Source organism: Mobula hypostoma, chromosome 23, assembly GCF_963921235.1.
Source record: "Mobula hypostoma chromosome 23, sMobHyp1.1, whole genome shotgun sequence".
NCBI lineage: Eukaryota > Metazoa > Chordata > Chondrichthyes > Myliobatiformes > Myliobatidae > Mobula > Mobula hypostoma.
This window is the reverse complement of record NC_086119.1, coordinates 49,563,841-49,589,688: the sequence shown is the minus strand read 5'-3', so window position 1 is coordinate 49,589,688 and position 25,848 is coordinate 49,563,841. Positions and strand designations below refer to the sequence as shown.

At 44.1% G+C, this 25,848-nt stretch overlaps 1 long non-coding RNA gene across 2 annotated transcripts in view; it reads left to right on the top strand.

The window, feature by feature from the left end:
- The window catches only part of LOC134336734 (uncharacterized), a 445,998-nt gene that overhangs the window by 23,316 nt on the left and 396,834 nt on the right, over positions 1–25,848 (top strand). For both annotated transcript variants that reach the window (XR_010015870.1, XR_010015871.1), the window contains exon 2: positions 22,076–22,196. This is a non-coding gene — a long non-coding RNA (uncharacterized LOC134336734). The remainder of the gene's footprint in view (positions 1–22,075; positions 22,197–25,848) is intronic.

The following is a 25,848-nucleotide window of genomic DNA, read 5'->3' as shown; positions in this document are numbered from 1 at the left end:
TGCACAGGACTAGATCTAAGATAGCATTTTCCACTCAGTTTAGTGGATTTGGGAGGTGGTGTTAGATAGCATTATGAGTAACAATGCATTTTTTTAAGATGACATCAGCTGTTGATGCTGTACTAGTGGTGGACAGAATGAACATCTCATGTAATGGACGGTTGGCTGTTTTATCCGTGATGTTGTTGAACTTCCTAAGAGTTGGAACTGCACTCATCCTGGAGTATTCTATCACACTCCTGATTTGTGGATATTAAGGAGTGAGCCACTCGTCCAGTTTCTGACCTGATCTTACAGCATACCCAGTGGCTGATCCACTTGAGTGTGTGGTCAGTGGTAACCAACAGGATGTTGATGGTGTGATCCTTGTGATTACAAAAGAAGATGATCGCATTCTCCCTTTTGATAACTGTCATTGTCTGTTGCATTGTAATGCAAGTGTTAGATGACACTTAGAAGCCCATGTTTGACTGTTTTTAGGTGTTGGTGCATGCAGACATAAATTGATTCATTTGCTGAAGAGCTGAGAATGAAGTGAAGATCTTAAAACAGTCAGTGAACTGCCTCACTTCTAATCTTAGATGAAAGGAAGATCATTGAAGAAGTAGCTGCAGACTGGGCCCACACGAGTCCTGGTGATTATCATCTTCCTTTGCACACGGTTATGATTCCAGCACTAGAATTTTTTTCCATAGAAACCTGTTGACTTCAGTCTTGTCAGGGCTTCTTGATGTTGTGATTGGTCAACTACTTTCAATATCAAGGGAAGGTACCCATATCTCACCTCTGAAATTTGGCTTATTGGCTCACATTTAGACGAAGTTCATTGGATTGGATTTGCACAGCTTTACTTGAACAGGTCACGTCTAGAAATTTGGATTGCTAGGTACCAATTTTATAACTGCACTGGACAGCTTGGCAGGAGGCAAAAATAGCTCTAGAGTCATGTTTTGAGTGGTTAGATGCTAAATGCCTGCTTGTCCTCTTTGATAGTCTTCCATCCTTGGACCCACTTTACACCTCACGCTGTCGGAGCAGTGCTGCCAGGATAATCAAGGACATGACCCACCCAGCCAACACACTTTTCGTCCCTCTTCCCTTCGGGAGAAGGCTCAGGAGCTTGAAGACTCATATGGCCAGATTTGGGAACAGCTTCTTTCCGACTCTGATAAGACTGCTGAACAGATCCTGACCTGGGTCTGGGCCGTACCCTCCAAATATCCGGACCTGCCTCTCGGTTTTTTTGCACTACCTTACTTTCCATTTTTCTATTTTCTATTTATGATTTATATTTAAATTTTTAATATTTACTATCGATTTGTACTCCAGGGAGCACGAAGAGCAGAATCAAATATCACTGTGATGATTGTATGCTCCAGTATCAATTGTTTGGCGACAATAAAGTATAAAGTAGTGAACTTTGAGCACATCTGGACGTGGTATCAAGGTGCATAGCATCATATAAGAAGCATTAACAAGCAAAACATAAATTATACACAACTTTGCAAGAAAGAACAGAAGTAGAGCACTAAAATGCAAAGTCCATTTTAGTGAAAGTGGGTCAAAATGGTCATAGTGTTTTGTGGGTTGGTTCAAAACTAAATGGTTGAAGAGAAATAGCTTCATGCACATGTACTGTCTTTTAGCAAGTACAAGTATTTATGTAGTAGGAAAAACTGTGGTTGGGCTGTTTAAAATACTGCTGCCTGGTCAAATAGTAACAGTTTGGTGCTATGAAAGAGTTCATATTCCATGCACTATTAGAACTGAAGTGGTGTGACATTCAGATCCAATGAGTTGAGATTGCTGTGAGGTCAAGCTTAGACAAACAAGCACTTTAAACATATCTGAAAGAGAAATGTATGGCAGTTTATGCTGAACAACTACTTCACTTCACCAGACCATTCAAAAGCTTCAGTATATTTATTGAAGTTGTCTTTGGTATAGTTTCTCAATTGCCTCTGACAGTTCAATGCTAAGGAGCTTTGATATTTTGACTTTGAAACCAGCCTTGGGGGTGGTGGGGGTTGGGATGGGTCTTCTGGTCTATTAGTGCAATTTACCGAGTTGGTCTCTTAGTTTGCTTGAAATATTCTGCTCATCTGACTGCAGCATTTATATTGCAATTTATGCCTGGAGCAAGAACCCTAACCTGACAAATTTGTAGATTAGATACTCTAAATGTGCACTGAACCTGTTTCATGCTTCTCTGTTGCATTTTATTACATTTCTGTAATCTCTTTAATAGCCTTGAGAAATTTGTAAGGTTACTGAAAGCGTGAAGGAATAGTATAGACTTCAGTACCTTTTGAAGGGGATTTTGCAAACAAAATCATCTCGAAAGATGTAGGAGATTATACACTATTTCACAATGGCTTGTATAGTTCTGTTTCAGTTCAAAACCAGCAATAGTAGTCCTTTGTAAATTGGGCATTTATGCATGTGAAATTCTGTTGCAACTTGGAAAAATTAGCAATTAGTTTTTTAAATGAAAATAAGTGAATTTTATTTCAAGTGTTACACACTTGTTACATACACCTGTTAGGGTGCATTCTCCAGATACCTTATAAGGTAACTATAAGGTAACCGTAGCCTTCAGCCAGGAGCAGATGTCATCATGTGGTTCCCAACCTTCAACGAGTGTTTCGACCCTTAGCCATGACACTTTCCAGTTGGTGGGCCGGCAGTGGTGGCCAAATCACTGCCCGTCTGCTCCTGGCTTCCAGCTCCCCTCCTCTCGCCTACCCCCGTCCAACAATAAGCTTGTTCTTCCTCTTCCTCCATCCTACGAGCTGCTTGTTTTTTGCTCCTTTCGTCCAGGCCCAGATCTGACAACAACCTCCATGCTGATTTGGCTGGGAAACCTCTGCAGCTGATCTCCACAGGGAACAACCATGCCTGCCATCCCTTGTCTTTACACTCCTGCAGTAAGGGCTGGTACTTCAAGGCCTTTCTCTCGTGGGCCTCTTCCAAAATAGGTTTGAAAATAGTATTTTTTTAGTTTACTAATGTTGATACATAGGCCAGTGCAGTTGTAGGGTGAATAGCAGTGACATCTTTGAAGATTTGTCTCCTCATGTGAGGTGAGTACATCAATTCATTTATTTTTGTTGTAGTTTATCTTATGAGTATAAAGTCTTAAACTATAAAATTGCATTGTAAAAGCATTGTTATTTAAAAGGCTAAGAAAACATATATAGTTCTGTAATTTAGAGATTTGTGTACAGAATAACAGTATGTGATGTACACTTTTTTAAAAGTGATTATCATGCAACTGTTAACACCATTCTCATAGATGGAGGAGAGTGTACTGTAATTGCATTAGAAATGTGTTTCTTGTCACCATTGTAAAAATTGATAGTCACATACCAGAAATTGTTCCATACTTTTTTATTGTTATCCAAACGGTTTTGTTTATCACCTTAATATTATATATGTAAGTCACGTAAAGGGTGAGTGCTCTAATTGCAAAGTACACTGAAAATGCAGTTGGATTAAGCTGAATTCTCTCTATGTGCACGGGATACTCCAATGATGGCAGGAAATGGAACATTGCTCCCATAGGTTCAGAGGGACCTATGCAACTATCTGCATGACACCCTTTCTTTGTGCAAGAGGAGCAGGAAACTCTCTGCAGGATAACAGCCAGGTACTCCTGATAGGTGGTGTTTAGGGCAATCTCTGTAAGGGCATAAGGTAACCGATGAATGCCTGCATTCTGAGGAAGCATAAATGTAGTCAAATGCTACTGTCTGCATACCCAGCCTCAAAGAAGAGTAGCAGGAGTTTTCTGTTATCATTTGGAATTTGAGTGATGTCCCTAATGCTTCAATTTGTGACTTGCTGGTGTGTATCAATTGCATCCTAGAGTAATCTTAGTTTCCCTGTACACAGTATTGTGTATAGTTTGGGGCTCTTCATCTTAGAAGAGATGTGCTGGCATTAGAGAGGGTCCAGAGGAGGTTCACAAGGATGATTCCAGGAATGGAAGGGTTATCATACGAGGAACGTTTAATAGCTCTGGGTCTGTACTTGCTGGAACTCAGAAGGATAAGTGGGGTGATCTCATTGAAACCTTTCAAGTGTTGAAAGGCCTGGACAGAATAGATGTGGAAAGGATGTTTCCCATGGCGGGAGAGTCTAGGACAAGAGGGCACAGCCTCAGGATAGAGGGGGTCCATTTAAAACAGAGATGCAAAGAAATTTCTTTAGTCAGAGGGTGGTAAATTTGTCGAATTTGTTGCCACATGCAGCTGTGGAGGCCAGGTCTTTGGGTGTATTTAAGGCAGAGGTTGATAGGTTCTTTATTGGACATGGCATCAAAGGTTATGAGCAGAAGGCCAGGAAATGGGGTTGAAGAGGAGATAAAAAAAGGATCAGCCATGATTGAATGGCAGAGCGGACTTGATGGGCCAAATGGCCTAATTCTGCTCTTGTGTCTTATGGTCTTATCTTGAGATTCAGAAGCTAAAAAATGGGATTCTTATCTCCAGGGTCCAATCAGTCTAGGTACATTTATGTTTAGTTTTGTTTCTGGATTTCAGGAGATCCGGGATCTTGTGGACTCTAAGAATGTAATTTTAATGGTCAGTTGTTCAGTTTAATATCAGAGGATGTATACAACCTGAAATTCTTGCTCTCCGCAGACATCCCCAAAACAGAGAGGAAAAAGCCACAGTGAATGACAGAAAAACGTTGATGCCCTAAGTCCCACTCCCCCCCATGCACAAGCTGTAGCAAAAGCATCTACCCTCCCCCACTTCCTCCAGAAAAAGCATCAGCTTCCCCCACCACCCACCATGTAAGCAATAGCAAGCCCCCAGAGACCATGATCTAGAGTCCATCAAAATGTACTGTCCACCCCAACACTTCGACATCTCAATAGGTCCTTGCTGTCACTAACGGGGGAGAGAGAGATATTGCTCCTGCCACAATGAGAGGGGAGGCCAACTACTTGCTGTCTCGATGTTACAATTGTTTATTCGAGTTCACCCGACTTGAGAACCAGCAGACACTCTCACCATTGAGAATCTGTCTCTTTAAATTGTATGGTTTCAGGAAAAACAGAGTTAATGAGAGTTAGTTGTTCTGAAGATAAATAGGCACTTCTGTTTTGTAGGCCATTGAGATTGAAAATCTCGCTATGCAAACTGTGTGAGATGCATGATTATTAATGTCATCTGTAGAATTTTATGGCAGAATAAAAAGTACCAGGGAGAGCCAAATTACTATCAAAATTACGTAAATAAATTTATCATTGAACAATCGAAATCATCACATAATTGCTTGATGTCTTGCTATGTCAATTTTCAACAGCACAGCACCTTTCTTTCAGTTCTCAAGATGTAGGTGCTGCTTAATAAGACCCCCATTTATTTTCCATTCCTAATTGCCTTAGTAAAGCTTGTGGGTAATAATTTGCTGCTAACCTTCCAGAGAAGTTACTCCTAAAATGCAGTGGTTGTGAACTAAAAGAATTTGGACCACTGATCAGGGCAAAATAATGATACATTTCAAAGTCAGGGATATCTTTTGTATTGGAGGGAATTTTGCCGATGGTGATTGTTGTAAAGTGCCTGTAAGTCTTGGTAATACTAGCTCTTTCTTCAGTTAGCCCTGACGAAGGGTCTCGGCCTGAAACGTTGACTGTACCTCTTCCTAGAGATGCTGCCTGGCCTGCTGCGTTTACCAGCAACTTTGATGTGTGTTGCTCGAATTTCCAGCATCTGCAGAATTCCTCGTGTTTACATTTAGTTTTCCTACATTTACACACTTAGTCCAGTGGTCGTGGAGCATACGGATCCCTTCTCTGTTGAAGTCGGCGTCTTGGACCTCCAGAAGTGGTCTACAGCAGGGGTGATTGATAAGTTCATGCCTAAAGTAGAAGGAGATGAGGAGAAACTTCAAACTTTCTGCATTTTCACTCAGAGTTGAACTGCACGTGCATGTAATGAGAGCTGTATAACTCATCTCCTCTTTCTTGGTGGGGTGGCGGGAGGATTTGCGCGAAATGGAAGAGATGCGGTTGAGGGCAGCATTGATGGTGAAGCCCCTTTCTTTGAAGAAGGAGGACATCTCATTTGTTTTCCTTCTTCAAAGAAAGGGGTTTCCCTAAAGGTTAATTTGCAGGTTGAGTCAGTGGTGTTGAAGACAAATGCGATGTTAGCATTCATTTCAAGAGGACCAGAATATAAAAGCAAGGATGTAATGTTGATACTTTATAGAGCACTGGTGAGGCCTCACTTGGTGTATTACGTGTAGTTTTGGGCCCTATACTTTGGAAGGCATATGCTGAAATTGGAGAGAGTTCAATGGAGGTTCACAAAAATTATGCCAGGATTGAATGGTTTGTCATATGAAGAGAATTTGATGGCTTTGAGCCTTTATTCACAGGAATTCAGAAGAATGAGGGGTGACCTCATTGTAAACTTTCGAATGGTGAAAGGCCTTGATAAAGTGGATGTGGAGAGGACGGTTCCTATGGTGGGAGAATCTAAGACCAGAGGACACAGCCTCAGAACAGAGGGGTGTCCTTTATGAACGGAGATGAGGCAGAATTTCTATAGCCAGAGTGTGGTGAATCTGGAATGTTTTACCACGGGCAGCTGTGGAGGACAAGTCTTTATGTATATTTATGGCAGAGGTTGATAAGCTCTTGATTGGTCAGGGCATGAAAGGATACGTGGAGAAGAGAGGAAATTGGGATTGAGAGGAAAATTGGATCAGCTGTGAGGAAATGGCAGAGCAGACTCAATGGGCCAATTGGCCTAATTCTGCTCCTGTGTCATGCAGTCTTATGGTATTATTGTTACAGTGGAGTAAAGCAGATTACAGAGGCATCAGACAAGAGATGGCCAAAGTTGATTGGAAGGGGGACACTAATAAGGGATGACGGCAAAACAGCAATGGCTGGAGTTTCTGGGGGTAATTCAGAAGGCATAGGATAGATACATCCCAAAGATGAGGAACTGTTATAAAAGGAGGACAATGACAATGTGCCACTCATGGGTCTGCTTAACAAGATAGGAACCCATGATATTACAGGAAAGATTTTAGCATGGATAGAAAATTGATTGACTGGCAGGAGTCAGAGAGAGAAAAAGGGGACATTTTTCTGGTTGGCTGGTGGTGACAAGTGGTGTTCCACAGGGGTCCGTATTGGGACTGCTTCTTTTCACTTTATATGTCAATGATTTGGATGATGGTATTGATGTCTTTGTGACCAAGTTGCAGATGATACAAAGATAGGAGGAGGGGCAGGTAGTGTTGAGGAAGCAGGGAGTCTGCAGACGGACTTGGACAGATTGGGAGGATGGGCAAAGAAGTGGCAGATGGAATATACTGTAAGGAAGTGTATGGTGATGTACTTTCGTAGAAGGAATAAAGGCATAGACTATTTTCTAAACGGAAAGAAAATTGAAAATTCAGAAATGCAAAGGGATGTGGGGAGTCCTTGTGCAGGATTTCCAAAAGGTTAACTTGAAGGTTGAGTCAGTGGTAAGGAAGGCAAATGCAATGTTAGTATTCATTTTGAGAAGACTAGAATATAAGAGGAAAGATGTAATGCTGAGGCTTTATAGGTACAGGTGTCCCCCGCTTTTCGAACGTTTGCTTTACGAAACCTCACTGTTACGAAAGAGCTACATTAGTACCCTGTTTTCGCTTTCAGAAGGTGTCTTCACTGTTACGACAAAAAATTCAGCTAATAAAAAATTAGCGCGCGATAAAAGGCAGCGCGCCCCAAGCAGCCGCTCTCAGCCTGGTTCGGAACTGCTTTTCTTTAACACGTGCCTGTGAGCAGCTGTTTGCAAGATGAGTTCTATGGTATCGGAAAAGCCTGAAAGAGCTCGTAAGGGTGTTACACTTATGGTAAAACTAGACATAATTAAGCATTTTGATCATGGTGAACGAAGTAAGGACAACGTGAGTTTGGCTTGTGGAAGCTGACGAACATGATATTGAAGAGGTTTTGGCATCCCATCAGCAAGAACTGATAGATGAAGAGCTGATGCAATTAGAAGAAAAAAGGATAACAATCGAAATCGAGTGAGTAATGATAAAGTACGACTTTAATTTTGAAAGGGTACGTTGGTTTAGGGGATATTTGCAGAATGGTTTGAGTCCTTATTAAAGAACTATGTGATAGAAAAATGCGTGAGGCTCAGCAGTCAAGCAAGCCTTCCACATCAGCCACAGCAGACGACGAATCTCGACCTTCGACATCGAGGCGGGCAGAGATAGAAGAAGGTGAGCCGCCTGCTCTAATGGAAACAGGTGACGAGATGACACCCCAGTGTCCCACCACCCCAATCACCACGCCATGGACAGATACCGATTCGCGGAGAATGCAAAAGTAGCTGGGAGGCACACAGCACATCTTTAAGGAAAAAGCCGAAATAAACATGATAATTAATTAGGTGCCACCGACACATATTTGTCGGCCCAGATCAGAGACGACGCAATCGGAAATCGGAACTGATCTGGGCCGACAATTACGGGCGGCACCTAATTAATTAGCATGTTTGTTTCAGCTCTTTTCCTAAAGATGTGCTGTGTACCACCCGGCTACTGCTGGACCCCTGCGTGCTTCGCGACAATGTATCGCTCAGTGGCCTGGAGGGTGGGGGCCACTGCACCACCCAACCTGCGAGGACTCAGTCTAACACACCACCATCAGTGTGCTCGCTGTCTTCCCGATTCCTGTAAGTGATACTACACTGTACATGCATTATTTCTACTTTCTATAGGCTGTGTATTTTTACGTGTTATTTGGTATGATTTGGCAGCTTCATAGTTTAAAGGTTACTGGAGAGAGTGTTCTTGCCAACAGCGCTTGCGTGAGATTTTCTGCCGACGGCGCTTGAATAAGATTTTCGCTACGGAGAACAGTTCAGTAATGATTGTGGAAAAGTATTTCTACTTTATATAGGCTGTGTATTTGTCATATCATTCCTGCTTTTACTATATGTTACTGTTATTTTAGTTTTGATGTATTATTTGGCATGTAGGTTATTTTTGGGTCTGCGAATGCTCACAAAATTTTCCCATATAAATAAATGGTAATTGCTTCTTCGCTTTACGACATTACAGCTTACGAACAGTTTCATAGGAACGCTCTACCTTTGGATGGCGGGGGAAACCTGTATTGGTTAGATGGCACATGGAGTATTATGAGCAGTTTTGGGCACCTTATCTAAGAAATATGTGTTGGCATTGGAGAAGGTCCATAGGAGGTTCCGGGAATTGAAAGGGTTAACCTATGGGGATCATTTGATTGACTCTGGGCCTGTATTTGCTGAAATTTGGAAGGCGGGGGGGGGGGGAATCTCATTGAAAGCTATTGAATATTGAAATACCAGATAAAGTTGATGTGGAGAGGAGAAGATGGCGACGCGATGCAGCGCGCGCGGCCGCTTCAAAATTATATCGTATGTGTTAACTAGGAGCAGTGCACAATCCTGATTTGATGGAGACAGAAGTGAGAAGCACTTGGAGGAACACCTGGAGAAACTTCTGCAATGCTTTCTTCGCTGCTGCTGCTACTGTGCGATCGAGAATCTCCGGAGGGGAAGGCCGCAGATCCTCGGCTTTGCCTATTGCCTGTTGCTGGGGTTGGGGTCGAAGCGCTCGGCAGAGATGGTGCTCGGTGCTCGGTGTCGGAGGGCTGGTCAGAGGCTCGAAGTTTTCGGACCGACTCAAGAGTCGTCTGTGATTGGGTGCTTCCAGGATGCTGCATCGGCAAGTTTGGGGTGCTGGAAGCTCACGGCAGGAAGAGTTTTTTTCTCTTCCTTCTACCGTCTGCGTGAGATGTTGGGACTTTCGAGAGACTTTGAGACTTTATTTTACAGTGCCCATCATCAGTTCTTCATCAAATTACGGTATTGCTTTGCACTGTTTTAACTATACGTTCTAATTATGTGGTTTTTGTCAGTTTTTCAGTCGGTTTGTCTTGTGTTTCTGTGATATCATTTTGGAGGAACATTGTATCATTTCTTAATGCATGCATTACTAAATGATGATAAAAGAGCACTGCGTGTCCTCATAATCTAATCTAATCCTATAGTGTGAAAGTCTAAGACCAGAGGTCACAGCCTCAGTATAGTTGTGTCCCTTTAGAACGGAGATGAGGAGAAATTTCTTTAGCCAGAGGGTGGTGAATCTGTGGATTTCATTACTGTTCATGCTGTGGAGGCTAAGTTACTAAGTATATTTAATCCACAGGTTGATAGGTTCTTGATTAATCAGGGTGTCAAAAGTAATAACGTTAAGAGGGATAATGAATTATCCATAATGAAATAGTGGGGCAGACCCAGTAGGCTGAGTGGCTTAATTCTGCTCCTATGTCTTGTGATTTTATGGTGCTGGCTGAGTGAGAGTAGTAAAAATTTGGTGAACAGAAAGTGCTAGATCTGAGAGATTTAAACCCAAGAAATAAAAGTAGTACAGATGTAGGAATGCTGCAAATACTCAGCATCTGCAAGGCAGGACTATAGTTTACATTTTCTGTCTGTATGTTGCTTAATTGGGTTTTCATTATCTTAGTTCTTAAAAAGTCGTGGATATATATGTGTTAAGGGTAACTAGTTGGAAGTAAATTTGCTAGTATTACACAGAAGCAAAGTTAAGAAAGTGGGCCATTGAATTCAATTAGTAAGATCTTGCTGCTGGGTAACTATGGTAATGACAAAGCAATGAAACCAGCATTGATTTTTTTTTGAATTAACAAGCAAAAGGTAGATATTCAATAGAGAAATTATTTCTACAGAGGACTTTATCTCTTCTTTGTCCCTAAAGCTATAATTTTATGGCTTAAATAAAACCAGAGGCATGGCTTGCGTATCATTTGTGGAAAATGTGCTGACATATTTGAAGATAATCCTGGGCTTTTAGGATAAATTCACTGAAAATCCATGATTCCAGTTGTAGTTCAAATTTAGCAGACAATTCACTAATTCATCTGTAATGAATCAAAGAATATGTTGATACTGAGAAGAGAAAGGGTATGGTACTGATAGGACCTTTCCGTCTACATGGCTTGTTTCTGTTCTGAATTGTACTTTCAGAACACTGTGGAGGAACAGAACAGGACTAGAATTCTAAAATAACTCATTTAGAAATATTGACTCAATATTGATGATCTTGTTTGTTATCTTAATAACCATGGGGAGGGGAGAACAATCAAAAAAAGACTAGGATTTCTTGCTTTTCCATGCAAATTTGTAGGGCAACATTGGGCTGTATTATACTGTAGCAGCAATAGTTTTTAAAAGCAAAATTCACTGTTGACCTGCTTTTGACCGAATATTGACAGTGTTGTGTCAGGGATTACTGGAAGTACAAGCTGTTCATGTTAAGTTGAGGGAATCCAGATTTCTTGAATTAGTTGAATGAGGAAAGCAACTCTGTATTTACGTGACCAATCAGATTAAAGAGCTATCAACAAATAATTATTCTTAATAGGTGAATGCAATATTAAATTAGGTGCCTCAATATTAGAGAAAAGGGAGCTGTATGAATAAATGGGAGAAAAAGGAAGGCAAAGAAACGTGGAAGAAAATTTTGCATTTTTCACATGATTTCCCATGTTTTGCTGTAAATATTGTTACGTACCCCGTAACTGGGTTGCCAAACCAGCAGAAATGGATCACTCAGTTGGAGTCTGGATTACTGGAACTAGGAAAGTTTTATTAAAGAAATAAGCAACACAGTACTCTAATCAAAAGGATAATAAATGCAACAGTTCAGCAATGATAAACACACATGTACACGGAATTAGGATAACAGGATCAATCAAGCTCTATCGTCGTCTAGGGGTAAATGACCAGTTTCAAAGTGACGCAAAGTTCAGTTTAATTGAGTTCAGTTCAGTTCACAGTAATCACTGCCGTGGCGATGGACGGGGGGGGGCGCGGGGGGAGGAGAGAGAGAGCAAAAGCGAATGAGTATTCAAACGGCTTCCACACAGACCTTCGATATTCTTCGCAGTCAGCTTTCGGGCGAGCCCTTTGTAATGTCTTCTGAGGTCACTGACTGTGACCCCTCCATTTTCAGATACGATCACTCCTCTGCAGTAAACCTGGCACCCAGGCAAGGGCGGACACACACTATGTTCCCGCCGATCGTACCTTTCCACCCTGTGCGTCTATGGCTTGGTCCCGCGACCAGCCCTCCAAAACTCCCACTGACTTGTGGGAGGCGCACCGCTTCCCGGGTCTCGTTACCTCGTGGTGTTGTGTGTCTTGCCTTAGCGAACCTGTCCCTTTTTATCCCCCTGCTGGGGTATCGCCTGTCTATCACTTCAAACAGTTCAGGGTTCAAAGAGGAGCCGATCTTGACAGCTCTCAGACCGTGTCTCCTTCCGTTAAACTCTCCTGTCCCTTCATTAACATCTCCAAATGTTGCTCCATTGTTTTCCTTACCTGTCTTTCTCCTGAAGACAGGTGGCAGACCAACTGCTGATCCCACTGGTGCCAGCACAGGACAGTTAACATCTTAGTCTATGTGTACTTTCGTCACACCCCTCACCTTTAAGGATTTTTTCCGGGGTAAAAATTACAAACATGAATACATTATTTGATACACACAAATATACACCTTCATCAGCTATTTGGCTAATACAGCGAATTTTAAGTTGTCAACACCTTGACAGACAGTCAGCAATCACATTTTCCGTTCCTTTTATATGTGTAATTTTTATATCAAATTCCTGTAGCGCCAGACTCCAACTTAGCAATCTTTTGTTTTTATCTTTCATAGTGGCCAAAAACACTAATGGGTTGTGGTCAGTGTAAATTACCAGTGGTTTCCGTGCCAGGCAAATATAAACTTCAACATGTTGTAATGCTAGTATGATGGCCAGTAACTCCTTTTCCACAGTGGAATAGTTCCTCTGATGGGTATTAAATTTCTTAGAGAAGTAAGCGACTGGGTGCTCAACCCCCTCTTTGTCTGTCTGCAACAGCACCTCCCCGGCAGCTTCGTCGCTAGCATCTGTTGCTAGGGAGAAGGGTTTTGAAAAATCAGGTGCATTTAGCACAGGATGGTGACACAGAATCACCTTCAGACTCTCGAAGGCTTGTTGGCAAAGGTCGTTCCACACAAACTTCGCATTCTTTGGCAAAAGCTTAGTGAGAGGGAGGGAAATATCCGCAAAGTTTTTGCAAAACTTCCTATAGTACCCCACCATCCCCAAGAACCTTCTCAGGGCTCTCTTGTCTGTCGGGGTGGGGACCTCCGAGATAGCCCGCACCTTAGCTTGCATCGGAGCCAGCTGCTCCTGTCCTACCACAAATCCCAGATAAGTGACCTTCGTGCGGCCAAACTCACTTTTTGCAAGGTTCACTGTCAGGTTGGCTTCGGACAGCGGTTTAAATAGCTTCTCTGCCGCCACAATGTGCTCCTCCCATGTGTCACTGCAGACCACTAAGTCATCAATATATGCTTCTGTGTTCCTTAGTCCCTTTATTACTGAATTAATCATCCTCTGGAAGGTCCCTGGGGCGTTTTTCATGCCAAAAGGTAGAACATTATACTCGTATAAACCGGAGGGAGTGACAAATGCCGAGATTTCTCTAGCCCGGTCGGTTAAAGGAACACACCAGTACCCTTTCAGCAAATCGATCTTGGTGATATACGTAGCTCTCCCCACTTTATCAATGCGATCGTCTACCCTTGGGATGGGGTAAGCATCAGTTTTCGTGATAGCAGTCACCTTTCTGTAATCTGTACAGAATCGGATGCTCCCATCGCCTTTCGGGACAACCACACAGGGGGACGCCCATTCCGACTTGGATGGCCTAATAATATCTGTGGCTAGCATGTGTTCAATTTCTTTCTCCACTAGCTTACCCTTCTCCAAGTTCATCCTATAGGGGTGTTGTTTAATAGGCTGGTCTGAGGTGACCACAACATCATGCACCGTCCCTTTGCATCGCCTCGGGACATCGGGACATACATCCGCGTGCCGGTTAATTAGCTTTATCAATGGCCCGCTTAGTTCGGGGGTTAGGTGAGAGACCTTATCAGCAAACTTAGCCAGAAGAATAGAGTTCTCCAATCGGGTCGGCACCATATTCATCTTTTCAAGCTGGGTTTTCCCCGTATCATTCGACACCCCAGTCTCATTAATTTCCACCAACCGGGTTTTCTTTCTGATCCTGGTAGGCTTTTAACATGTTAATGTGTACCAACTGTGTGGGTTTCCGCCTGTCCGGCGTTTCGATAACATAATTCAAAGGGTCTATCTTTTTAATTACCTTGTACGGACCGTGGAATCTCGCCTGGAGGGGGTTGGCTACCACTGGGAACAGAACTAAGACCCGATCGCCCACTTGGAACACTTTTTCGCGGGCATGCCTATCATACCATTTTTTCATTTTAGTCTGGGAGTGTCGCAGATTTTCTTTGGCAAGGTCACAGATCCTTTCAAGCCTCTCACGAAATTTTAAAACGTAATCAATCACATTAACTTGGACTGCCGGACTGGACCATTGCTTTTTTTAGTAAGGTCAGGGGTCCTCTGGGCCGATGACCAAAGACGAGCTCGAATGGGCTGAACCCCAGTGACTCTTGAACCGTGTCCCTCACGGCAAATAAGAGGAGGGGCAAAGCATCATCCCAGCTCCTAGCATTAATTCTTGACAGTAAATTTTAATCATGGTCTTTAATGTGGCGTGGAATCGTTCCAACGCCCCTTGTGACTCAGGGTGGTACGCGGAGGCCAAAATCTGCTTTGCTCCCATCTCATCCAACATCCGTCGGAATGTGTGAGATGTGAAGACACTCCCCTGATCCGACTGGATTTCCCTGGGCAGCCCCACCTTAGTCCACAAGCGCCTTTACCACTGTGGGAGCCTTTACGCTGGCCAGAATCACTGCCTCCGGAAACCTGGTGGCGGCGCACATCATAGTCATCACGTACTCCCGCCCACTCACAGTTCTGGGCAGGGGACCGACAAAATCCACAATTACTCAAGAAAAAGGTTCCCCGAAAGCGGGTATCGGTCGAAGGGGCGCCTTAGGCAGGACCTGATTTGGCTTTCCCACCACCTGACATAAATGACATCGCCTACAATATTCAACAATATCTTTCCTCATGTTCGGCCAGTAAAACTCTTTCATAATTCTGTTGACTGTCTTCCTCACCCCAAAATGTCCACCGAGGGGTAACTTGTGGGCCAGGTTAAAAATCTCGCCCCTATAAATTTTCGGCACTACCACCTGGTGTACAACTCCCCATTCCTCATCTGCGGGCACAGTACGTGGTCTCCATTTCCTCATTAGTACTCGCTCCTTCACATAATAGCTTACTGGCTCCCTTTTTAATTCTGCGTCAGAGAAAGCTGTCTCCGCCAAATCCATCAGCTCCTCATCTCGCTCCTGTGCCTGTATAAAGTCCTTCCTGGCTAATGCTAAGTCTGCCTCAGCCCCCTCACCTCCTCTTGTTTCACCACGCTCCTCCTTTTCACTTTCTACCCCCTCCTCGTACAAGGCTGGCAGAAACGTCTCAGCTAACTCTATATCAGCCTCTGCAGCCTTCCTTGACATCCGCCGAGTTACTGCGCAAACAGGATAAACCTGCGAGTCCATGGGCGGGGCCTCAATGCTGGCAGGCTGACTTGTCAATCTCACGGCTGGGAATGCAATTCCCCCCGTGAGGTCATTACTGAGCAAGACTTCCATGCCTTTCATCGGTAATTTGGGCCTCACCCTGATCGTGACTAGTCCAGAGACCAAGGTGCTTTGTAGGTGTATCTGGTGCAAAGGGACGGCTTCAGTCCCTTTTCCAATGCCTTTGATCACACTGACCTCCCCAGTCTCGGTCTCTGGACTAAAGTCTAAAACAGTCCTCAAGATCAGTGACTGACAAGCTCCCGTGTCTCTCCAGATTCGTACTGGAACTGGGTTTAACCCCTCCTTCACCGACACCAATCCGGCCGAGATAAACCTCTCGCGCCCTTCCTGAACTTTATCAGACCTCCTCTCTCCTGGAGGTTGGTTTGCCGGCTCAATACAGCCAGTCGGAACCCCCGTTTTTCCTTTCCCCATCTCCTTCTTTGGGGCAAAGCACCTGGACGCAAAGTGTCCGACTTTCCCACAATTATAACAGACGACCCCAGGAGACTTCCTACCAGACTGCTCCCGGTCTACCTTATCCTTCTCCCTAGTCCCCGGCTTACTTACTGACTTTTCAGGCAGACTCTCCCCGCCGTCCTGATGACCCTTCTGGTAGCCTTTACTCGGGGCAAACTTCATTCTATGCGTCAACGCGTACTCATCTGCTAACTTAGCAGTAGCGGCTAACGTGGCTGCCTCTTTCTCATCTAGGTAGGGTCTCATACCCTCAGGGACACAACCTTTAAACTGCTCAATCAGGATCAGCTGTAGCAGTCTGTCATAATCCCCATCCACCCCCTTCGAGGCGCACCAACGCTCACAATATGTCTGCATCTCACGGGCAAACTCTAAATACGTGCGGTCCCACTGCTTCCTCGCATTCTGGAACCTCTGCCGGTATGCCTCCGGGACCAACTCATAAATCCTGAGGATGGCCTCTTTCACCACCTCATACCTCTGGGCATCTTCCGCGGACAAAGCTGAGTAAGCTTGTTGGGCTTTCCCTTTAAGTACACTTTGAAGCAAAACAGCCCACTTATCCTTCGGCCAGTCCTGACTTGTAGCAACTTTTTCGAAATGGAGAAAGTACCGATCCACGTCGGTATCAGCAAATGGGGGAACCAGCCTAACCTCCTGGGTCGCCTCCACCTTGGTTCGGCACGGGCCCCTGCTCTGCCCTTATCTTTAACTTCTCCAGCTCAAATTCCCTTTCCCTCGGTTTCTCCTCTCGCTCCAACTGCCTCTCTCTCTCTTGCCGTTGTAACTGTCTCTCTCTCTCCTGCCTTTCTAATTGTTTCTCTTTCTCTTCTCGCTCCCATTGCCTCTCTTTCTCTTCGTGTTCTAGCTGCCGTACCCGGAACTTGTGCTCGAGTCTCAGTTTTTCAAGCTGCACCTGTACCGCGTCTCCAGCAGGTTTTTCAATAGACACCACCTCCAGCTCCCCTTGGGGAAACACACCTTTAGATACATAGTGCTCTACGATAGCTTTGTGTATCTCCTCTCTCCTCATGGTCGACTTCCCCTTAACAAGATTCAACCGTTTGGCCACAGCTGCCAATTCCACTTTCCTGGCATCCTCTAATGCCTCCAAGGTCGGCGCCTTTATAAATTCCTCAGCCTCCATTTCTGCTGTTTGTCTTTTCTTTCTTTCGGGAATTTTAACCCAATCAATTTACTCCGTCCCAAATTTAGCGTTCAAAATCCCGGATGAGAACCCCACTTATGTTACGTACCCCGTAACTGGGTTGCCAAACCAGCAGAAATGGATCACTCAGTTGGAGTCTGGATTACTGGAACTAGGAAAGTTTTATCAAAGAAATAAGCAACACAGTACTCTAATAGTAAGGATATAAATGCAACAGTTCAGCAATGATAAACACACATGTACACAGAATTAGGATAACAGGATCAATCAAGCTCTATTGTCTAGGGGTAAATGACCAGTTTCAAAGTGACGCAAAGTTCAGTTCAATTGAGTTCAGTTCAGTTCACAGTAATCACTGCAGTGGCGATGGACGGGAGGAGGGGAGGGTGGGGGAGGAGAGAGAGAGCAAAAGCGAATGAATATTCAAACGGCTTCCACACAGACCTTTGATATTCTTCGCAGTCAACTTTCGGGCGAGCCCTTTGTAATGTCTTCTGAGGTCACCGACTGTGACCTCTCCGTTTTCAGATACGATCGCTCCTCTGCAGTGAACCTGGCACCCAGGCAAGGGCGGACACACACCAGGTTCCCGCCAATCGTACCTTTCCACCCTGTGCATCTATGGCTTGGTCCCGCGACCAGCCCTCCAAAACTCCCACCGACTTGTGGGAAGCGCACCGCTTCCAGGGTCTCGTTACCTCGTGGTGTCGTGTGTCTTGCCTTAGCAAACCTGTCCCTTTTTATCCCCCTGCTGGGGTATCGCCTGTCCATCACTTCAAACAGTTCAGGGTTCAAAGAGGAGCCGATCTTGACAGCTCTCAGACCGTGTCTCCTTCCGTTAAACTCTCCCATCCCTTCATTAATATCTCCAAATGCTGCTGAAGACAGGTGGCAGACCAACTGCTGATCCCACTGGTGCTAGCACAGGACAGTTAACATCTTAGTCTATGTGTACTTTCGTCACAATATTAACTAACATTTATAAACTGAAAGAGTGAAATGCCACCAGTAACCGTTAATTTTCCGTGCTAGAGGGATTCTGTGGCAGTAACACTGCTGAAAATAACCCAGCTCTTCCAGGCTTAAATATACATTAACTATAAGATAATCCAAAACAGGATTTTTTAATTTTACGAACATGTGATTCTGCAGATGCTGGAAATCCACAGCAACACAAACAAAATGCTGGAGGAACTCAGCAGGACCTTGCAAATGAATAAATAGTCAACATTTTGGGCCGAGACCCTTCATCAGGGCTAGAGATGAAGGGAGATGATGCCTGAATAGGAAGGTGGAGGGCAGGGAAAGAGTACAAGCTAGAAGTTGATAGGTTAAGCCAGGTGGGTGGGAGAAGTGGGATAAAGTAAGAAGCTAGGAGGTGATAGGTGGAAAAGGTAAAAGGCTAAAAAAGAAGGAATCTCATAGGATAGGAGAGTGGACTATGAGACAAAGGGATGAAGAAGGGGCACCAGGGAGAGCTGATTGGAGGGTGAGGGCAAGAGATAAAGGGGCAGAGAGTGGAGAAATGAAGAAGAAGGAAGGGGAGGGGGAAAATTACTGGGATGCTTAAAGCTGTGACCTATCATATTTCAGATTGAGGGCTGGATAGTGGAAATTACTCCATTTTAGCTGACATAGGCATGATGGGCCTAATAATTGCTTTCTCTGCTATGATTTTCCTTGATTCTGTGATGGGCTGTATACTTGGTAAGGCTGCAGTGGTCCATTTCTTGGCCTGACTGACAGCATGCAAGAGTTGTCAAAAAAAAAGGACCATGGGTGATGTCATAGAGATTTTCTGCAGAGCCAGGACTTCACATTTCCATTGTCGGCTGTATTGGGTATCAGATACCAGACGCAGCAGTGAATAGAAAGGTGTGGATGTCCACTGAAGCAAAGGTATGGTTTTATTGTCATATGTAGTGAGATACAATAAAAAGCTTATGTATGATGGATCATGACATAACTAAGTACATCGATGTATCAAGAAGAAAACAATGCAGAACATAGTATTGAAGTTTCAGGGAAAGTGGAATGCAAGTAGACAAATAAAGTGCAAGGGCCAAGGCAAAGCAGATTAAGAGATCAGGAATTCATCCTTTAATGCATGATTGGTCAAGAGTCTGATAGCAAAGTTTTCCTTGAACCTGGTGGTTCATGCTCTGAGTTCATGTATTTTCTGCCCAATGGGAGGAAGAAGAGGGAATAGCTAAGGTAAGAGAGATTCTTGGTTATATTGGCTGCTTTCCTGAGGAAGTGTAGATGGAGTCCACGAAAGGGCGATTGATTTGCGTGAAGGATGGGACTTCGTTCGCATCTCTGCAATATCTTGCAGTCTTGGGCGTGGCATTTGCTCCTTTCTACTTGTCTGTCACCTCCCCTTGTGTCCACTTCCATTTCTGCTATGGTCCACTCTCCTCTCCTATCAGATTCCTTCATCTCTAGCCATTTACTTTTCTCACCCACCTGGTATCACCTATCACCTTCTAACTATCCTTCTCCTCACCCCCCCCCCACCATCTTTTTATTCTGGTGTCTTCCCCCATCCTTTCCAATCCTGAAGAAGGGTGTCAGCCTGAAACATTGACTGTTTGTTCATTTCCATGGATGCCACCTGGCCTGCTGAGTTCCTCCAGTATTTTTTGTGAGATAGTATATATCAGGATAGGATGGTTTCTTGGTGCATATATAAACATCTGTAAGAGTTAATGCCTTCTGAGAAAGTAGATACTTGATGTGCTAGTTGTGCAAAAGACAGATGATTTTGAGCCTTGGCGGACAGTCTGCTCCAGTGAACTCTTGCTCATCAAGAAATTCCTTTTCTCCAGGACATAGAGATGTCAGTTAAAAGAACTCTGTACCACCAGGGAACAAACTGCTGCCAGAGATTGATTGCATTTATTGTAAGGAGCCTGGAGGCAACAATGTGTTGGACTAGTTGGAAGTCCATTGGGTGTCCAATTAGAGCAGTGTACAAGTGGCATTGTGGAGCTTGAGAGTGTTGTGAACTATTATACCATTAGAATCATTCCTCTCACCCCTAAATTTTCAGCAGTACCCTTCCATTTGACTTGGGACCAGCTGCCCCACACAGCTGCTGTTTGGTCCAAAGTTATCGCATCAAAATCTTAAAATGCTCACAAGGTTATCATGGCTCTCTGCAGATAGCCACCTGACAACTTCAATCTTTTATTCTACCTTCTATGCACTGTTGCTTTTCTTTTCCCTCCTCTTCCATACTCTCCCCTCTCCTTGCTCCTCATCCTTCTGCTGCACATCAGGCAGAAACTGAATTCTCTCAATGATGAGGAACGGTATACCTTTCATTCAGGTTCACCTGGACAGTTTGCAATCATCACCTCTGTTCCCAGGCAGGCTTCAACAGTACAGTGGAGATAAGTCCCTTAAATAACACCCCTGAAGTAAATGAAAGAATATGAAAATACTGTCTTTTTGCAAATGACCTAATGAGTTTTGTATTCCAGTCACCTTTCTGTGCAATGCTGTCTTGTGTGGACAGGAACACCATGCCTGGAAGTTCCAGATTAAATATTGTTAATTGAGCAGAATCATCTTATTTCCATGATAAACATATAAAAGCATTGAGTGGTATGAAATTGAACTTCAAAAATACAGTGCCAAGCAAATGAATGCTGAGGTCATTATATTTTGCAAATGAGCTTTCATCATTTGGATTGCACAGGTGGCAGGGCTGTGTGACTATTCATCATTTTGTTCTAACAGAGTTTGATCAGAGAGTGAAAAGAACAATTATGGATGTATTGACTATCATGTAACTTCTACAGCATTTTATTTCCTGATTTGTCTCTAATGCTATAATCCTATTGATCCCTTTCTAAAATACTGAAGTAAACCATTTAACAGCTTTTGACTAGCAGTTAATTGTCTTTTGATACTAAAAAAAATTGGTTATACAATTTGTGTTGATTCCACTATAAACACACAAAAATACTTGGGTCAGTTTATCGCAATATAGTAATAGTAGAAATGGATAAATCTGGTATATATCTAGGCGTCATTCCTTCAAAAGATGATGAAATATGCTGAGAAGTGCTAAGTTTGTTGGGAAGAATGAGAACGGCCATGGAAACGAAGTTAAAAGAGTACAAGATGCAATAAATAGATATGATGCTAAACAGGGTACATTAAAACACTGTTAAACCAATAAGATCAGGACTTCTGTAGTGCTGGACTGCCAAATTATCTGGACTATGGATATTATTCCTATTAAAACTACAATGCAATTTTAATTCGCTTACCTTTAAGTAAAATTTTCGAGTGAACTCCTAAAGAATTTAAAGGAAACAGAGCAAACGGAGACCTGAGAAGATATAAAAATTGTCTGGAATGGACAGGCAAAGTTTTAAAAACTGGTACTGTGGCATGGTGCTCCCTGTCAATAGCTGTCCCTCTTGGTGCTGCTGTAGAGGAATTATGCCCATTTCTCTGCCCTGGAAGCCAGCTGACAATCTTCCAGAACATCTGAGGATCCAAATATACCAAGTACAATGGGTTTGAATGCAAAATTCCCTGTATTATGGGGGCAAAGGAATCCCTACCATCACCCTTAACCTGATGGCCTTTATGCTATGTTTGGAACCAAACTATGTGGTCACCAAGTATTGCTACATGCTGAGGCCCTTCCTGTTGTGAAAAATAAACTTCCAGTAAGACAGCAGCATGTTCAATCACAGTGGCTTCTACAGGGTCAAGCAGAGGTGTTACTGTTTTTTATAAACATACTTTTTATGATTGCAAGTCCCTGCTGGACATTAAGAACTTGAAGTATTTCAGGTCTACCTCATCAGCGAGTTGCTCGTTTGTGGGGAAACTGAAGGAACTGAACTTCCTGCTGCTGCCTGCGTCAGAGATGCGTTGGAGGAGTTGGTGCATGAAGGTGGTGTGCAGCCTAACAGTAAGTGATCATATTCACTTTTCTTGTGATCACAAAGCCCTGTTGGACATATTTAATGTAACCATATAACCATATAACAATTACAGCACAGAAATAGGCCATCTCGGCCCTTCTAGTCTGTGCCGAACGCTTACTCTCACCTAGTTCCATCTACCTGCACTCAGTCCATAACCCTCCATTCCTTTCCTGTCCATATACCTACCCAATTTAAATGACAAAATCGAACCTGCCTCTACCACTTCTACTGGCAGCTCGTTCCACACAGCTACCACTCTCTGAGTAAAGAAGTTCCCCCTCGTGTTACCCTTAACTGTTGCCCCTTAACTCTCAACTCATGTTTGAATCTCCCCCACTCTCAATGGAAAAAGCCTATCCACGTCAACTCTATCCATCCCCCTCATAATTTTAAAGACCTCTATCAAGTCACCCCTCAACCTTCTACGCTCCAAAGAATAAAGACCTAACTTGTTCAACCTTTCTCTGTAACTTAGGTGCTGAAACCCAGGTAACATTCTAGTAAATCTCCTCTGTACTCTCTCTATTTTGTTGACATCTTTCCTATAATTCGGTGACTAGAACTGTACACAATACTCCAAATTTGGCCTCACCATTGCCTTGTACAATTTTAACATTACATCCCAACTCCTATACTCAATACTCTGATTTATAAAGGCTAGCATACCAAAAGCTTTCTTCACCATCCTATCCACATGAGATTCCACCTTCAGGGAGCTATGCACCATTATTCCTAGATCACTCTGTTCTACTGCATTCCTCAGTGCCCTACCATTTACCATGTATATCCTATTTTGATTAGTCCTACCAAAATGTAGCACCTCACACTTATCAGCATTAAACTCCATCTGCCATCTTTCAGCCCACTCTTCTAACTGGCCAAAATCCCTCTGCAAGCTTTGAAAACCTACTTCATTATCCACAACGCCACCTTAGTATCATCTGCATACTTACTAATCCAATTTACCACCCCATCATCCAGATCATTAATGTATATGACAAACAACATTGGACCCAGTACAGATCCCTGAGGCACACCACTATTCACCGGCCTCCAACCTGACAAACAGTTTCCACCACTACTGGTGTTCAGTAAAGCGGTCTCCCAGTCTGCGTCGGGTTTCGCCAATATATAGAAGGCCACATCGGGAGTTCAGTAAAGCGGTCTCCCAGTCTGCATCGGGTCTCGCCAATATATAGAAGGCCCCATTGGGAGTCCCAGACACCTACACTCTGTCCGCCAGAGAAAGCAGGATCTCCCAGTGGCCACACATTTTAATTCCACATCCCATTCCCATTCTGACATGTCTATCCACGGCCTCCTCTACTGTAAAGATGAAACCACACTCAAGTTGGAGGAACAACACCTTATATTCCGTCTGGGTAGCCTCCAACCTGATGGCGTGAACATCGACTTCTCTGACTTTCGCTAATGCCCCACTTCCCCCTCGTACCCCATCTGTTATTTATTTTTATACACACATTCTTTCTCTCACTCTCCTTTTTCTCCCTCTGTCCCTCTGACTATACCCCTTGCCTATCCTCTGGGTTCCCCCCCCCACTTGTCTTTCTCCCCAGACCTCCTGTCCCATGATCCTCTCATATCCCCTTTGCCAATCACCTGTCCAGCTCTTGGCTCCATCCCGCCCCCTCCTGTCTTCTCCTATCATTTTGTATCTCCCTCTCCCCCTCCCACTTTCAAATCTCTTACTAACTCTTCCTTCAGTTAGTCCTGACGAAGGGTCTCGGCCTGAAACGTCGACTGTACCTCTTCCTAGAGATGCTGCCTGGCCTGCTGCGTTCACCAGCAACTTTGATGTGTGTTGCTTGAATTTCCAGCATCTGCAGAATTCCTGTTGTTTGCCTTCTCCATAATTATATTGAATGTAATGACATTGTGGTCTCTGGACCTGAAGTGCTCCCCAACACATACCTCCATCACCTGACCTATCTCATTCCCTAACAGGAGATCCAACACTGCCCCTTCTCTAGTTGGTACCTCTATGTATTGCTCCAAAAAACTATCCTGCACACATTTTACAAACTCTAAACCATCCAGCCCTTTTACAGAATGGGCTTTGCAGTCTATGTGTGGAAAATTGAAATCTCCCACAATCACAAGCTTGTGCTTACTACAAATATCTGCTCTGTCCTTACAAATTTGCTCCTCCAATTTTCGCTCCCCATTAGGTGGTCTATAATACACCCCTATAAGCGTTACTACACCTTTCCCATTCCTCAATTCCACCCAAATAGCCTCCCTGGATGAGCCCTCTGATCTATCCTGCCAAAGCACCACTGTAATATTTTCTCTGACAAGCAATGCTACACCTCCCCCTCTTGCCCCTCTGATTCTATCATACCTGAAGCAACGAAATCCAGGAATATTTAGTTGCCAATCACATCCCTCCTGCAACCATGTTTCACAAATAGCTACAACATCATATTTCCAGGTATCAATCCATGCTCTAAGCTCATCCACCTTCCTTACAATGCTCCTAGCATTAAAATAGATGCCTTTAAGAAACTCTCCACCTCTTACTCCCTGTTTATCCGTAATGGTGCAAACAACTTTACTATCTTTTTCTTCCTTCTCCCCTACATCTTTGGTCTGAGCGCTCCCCTTCTCTGCCACCTGCCTATCCTCCCTCACACACTGTCTACTAGCTTTCTCTATTTGTAAACTAACCTCCTCTCTCCTAGTGTCTTCAATGTGATTCCCACCCCCAACCATTCTAGTTTAAAGTCTCCCCAGTAGCCTTCGCAAATCTCCCCGCCAGGATATTGGTCCCCCTAGGATTCAAGTGCAACCCGTCCTTTTTTCACAGGTCACACCTGCCCCAGAATAAGACCCAATGATCCAGAAACTTGAATCCCTGCCCCCTGTTTCAATCCCTCAGCCACACATTTATCCTCCACCTCATTCTATTCCTACTCTCACTGTCGAGTGGCACAGACAGTAATCCGGAGATTACTACCTTTGCGGTCCTTCTTCTCAACTCCCTTCCTAACTCCCTATATTCTCCTTTCAGGACCTTGGCCCTTTTCCTACCTATATCATTGGTACCTATATGTACCACGACCTCTGGCTCCTCACCCTCCCACTTCAGGATATCTTGGACACGATCAGAAGTATCCCGGACCCTGGCACCAGGGAGGCAAGCTACCATCCGGGTGTCCTGACTGTGTCCACAGAATCGACTATCTGACCCCCTAACTATCGAGTCCCCTATTACTGCTGCCCTCCTCTTCCTTTCCCTACCCTTCTGAGCTACAGGGCCGGACTCTGTGCCGGAGGCACGACCACTGTTGCTTCCCCCAGGTAGGCTGTCCCCCCCCCCCCCCATAGTACTCAAACAGGAGTACTTATTGTCAAGGGGTACAGCCACTGGGGTACTCTCTAGTACCTGACTTTTCCTCTTCCCCCTCCTAACTGTGGCCCACTTGTCTTCCTCCCGTGGCCCCGGTGTGATCACCTGCCTGTAACTCCTCTCTATCAACTCCTCACTCTCCCTGACCAGAAGAAGGTCATCGAGCTGCAGCTCCAGTTCCCTTAACACTGTCCCTTAAGAGCTGCAGCTTGGCGCACCTGGCGCAGATGTGGACGTCCGGGAGGCTAGGAGACTCCAGGACCTCC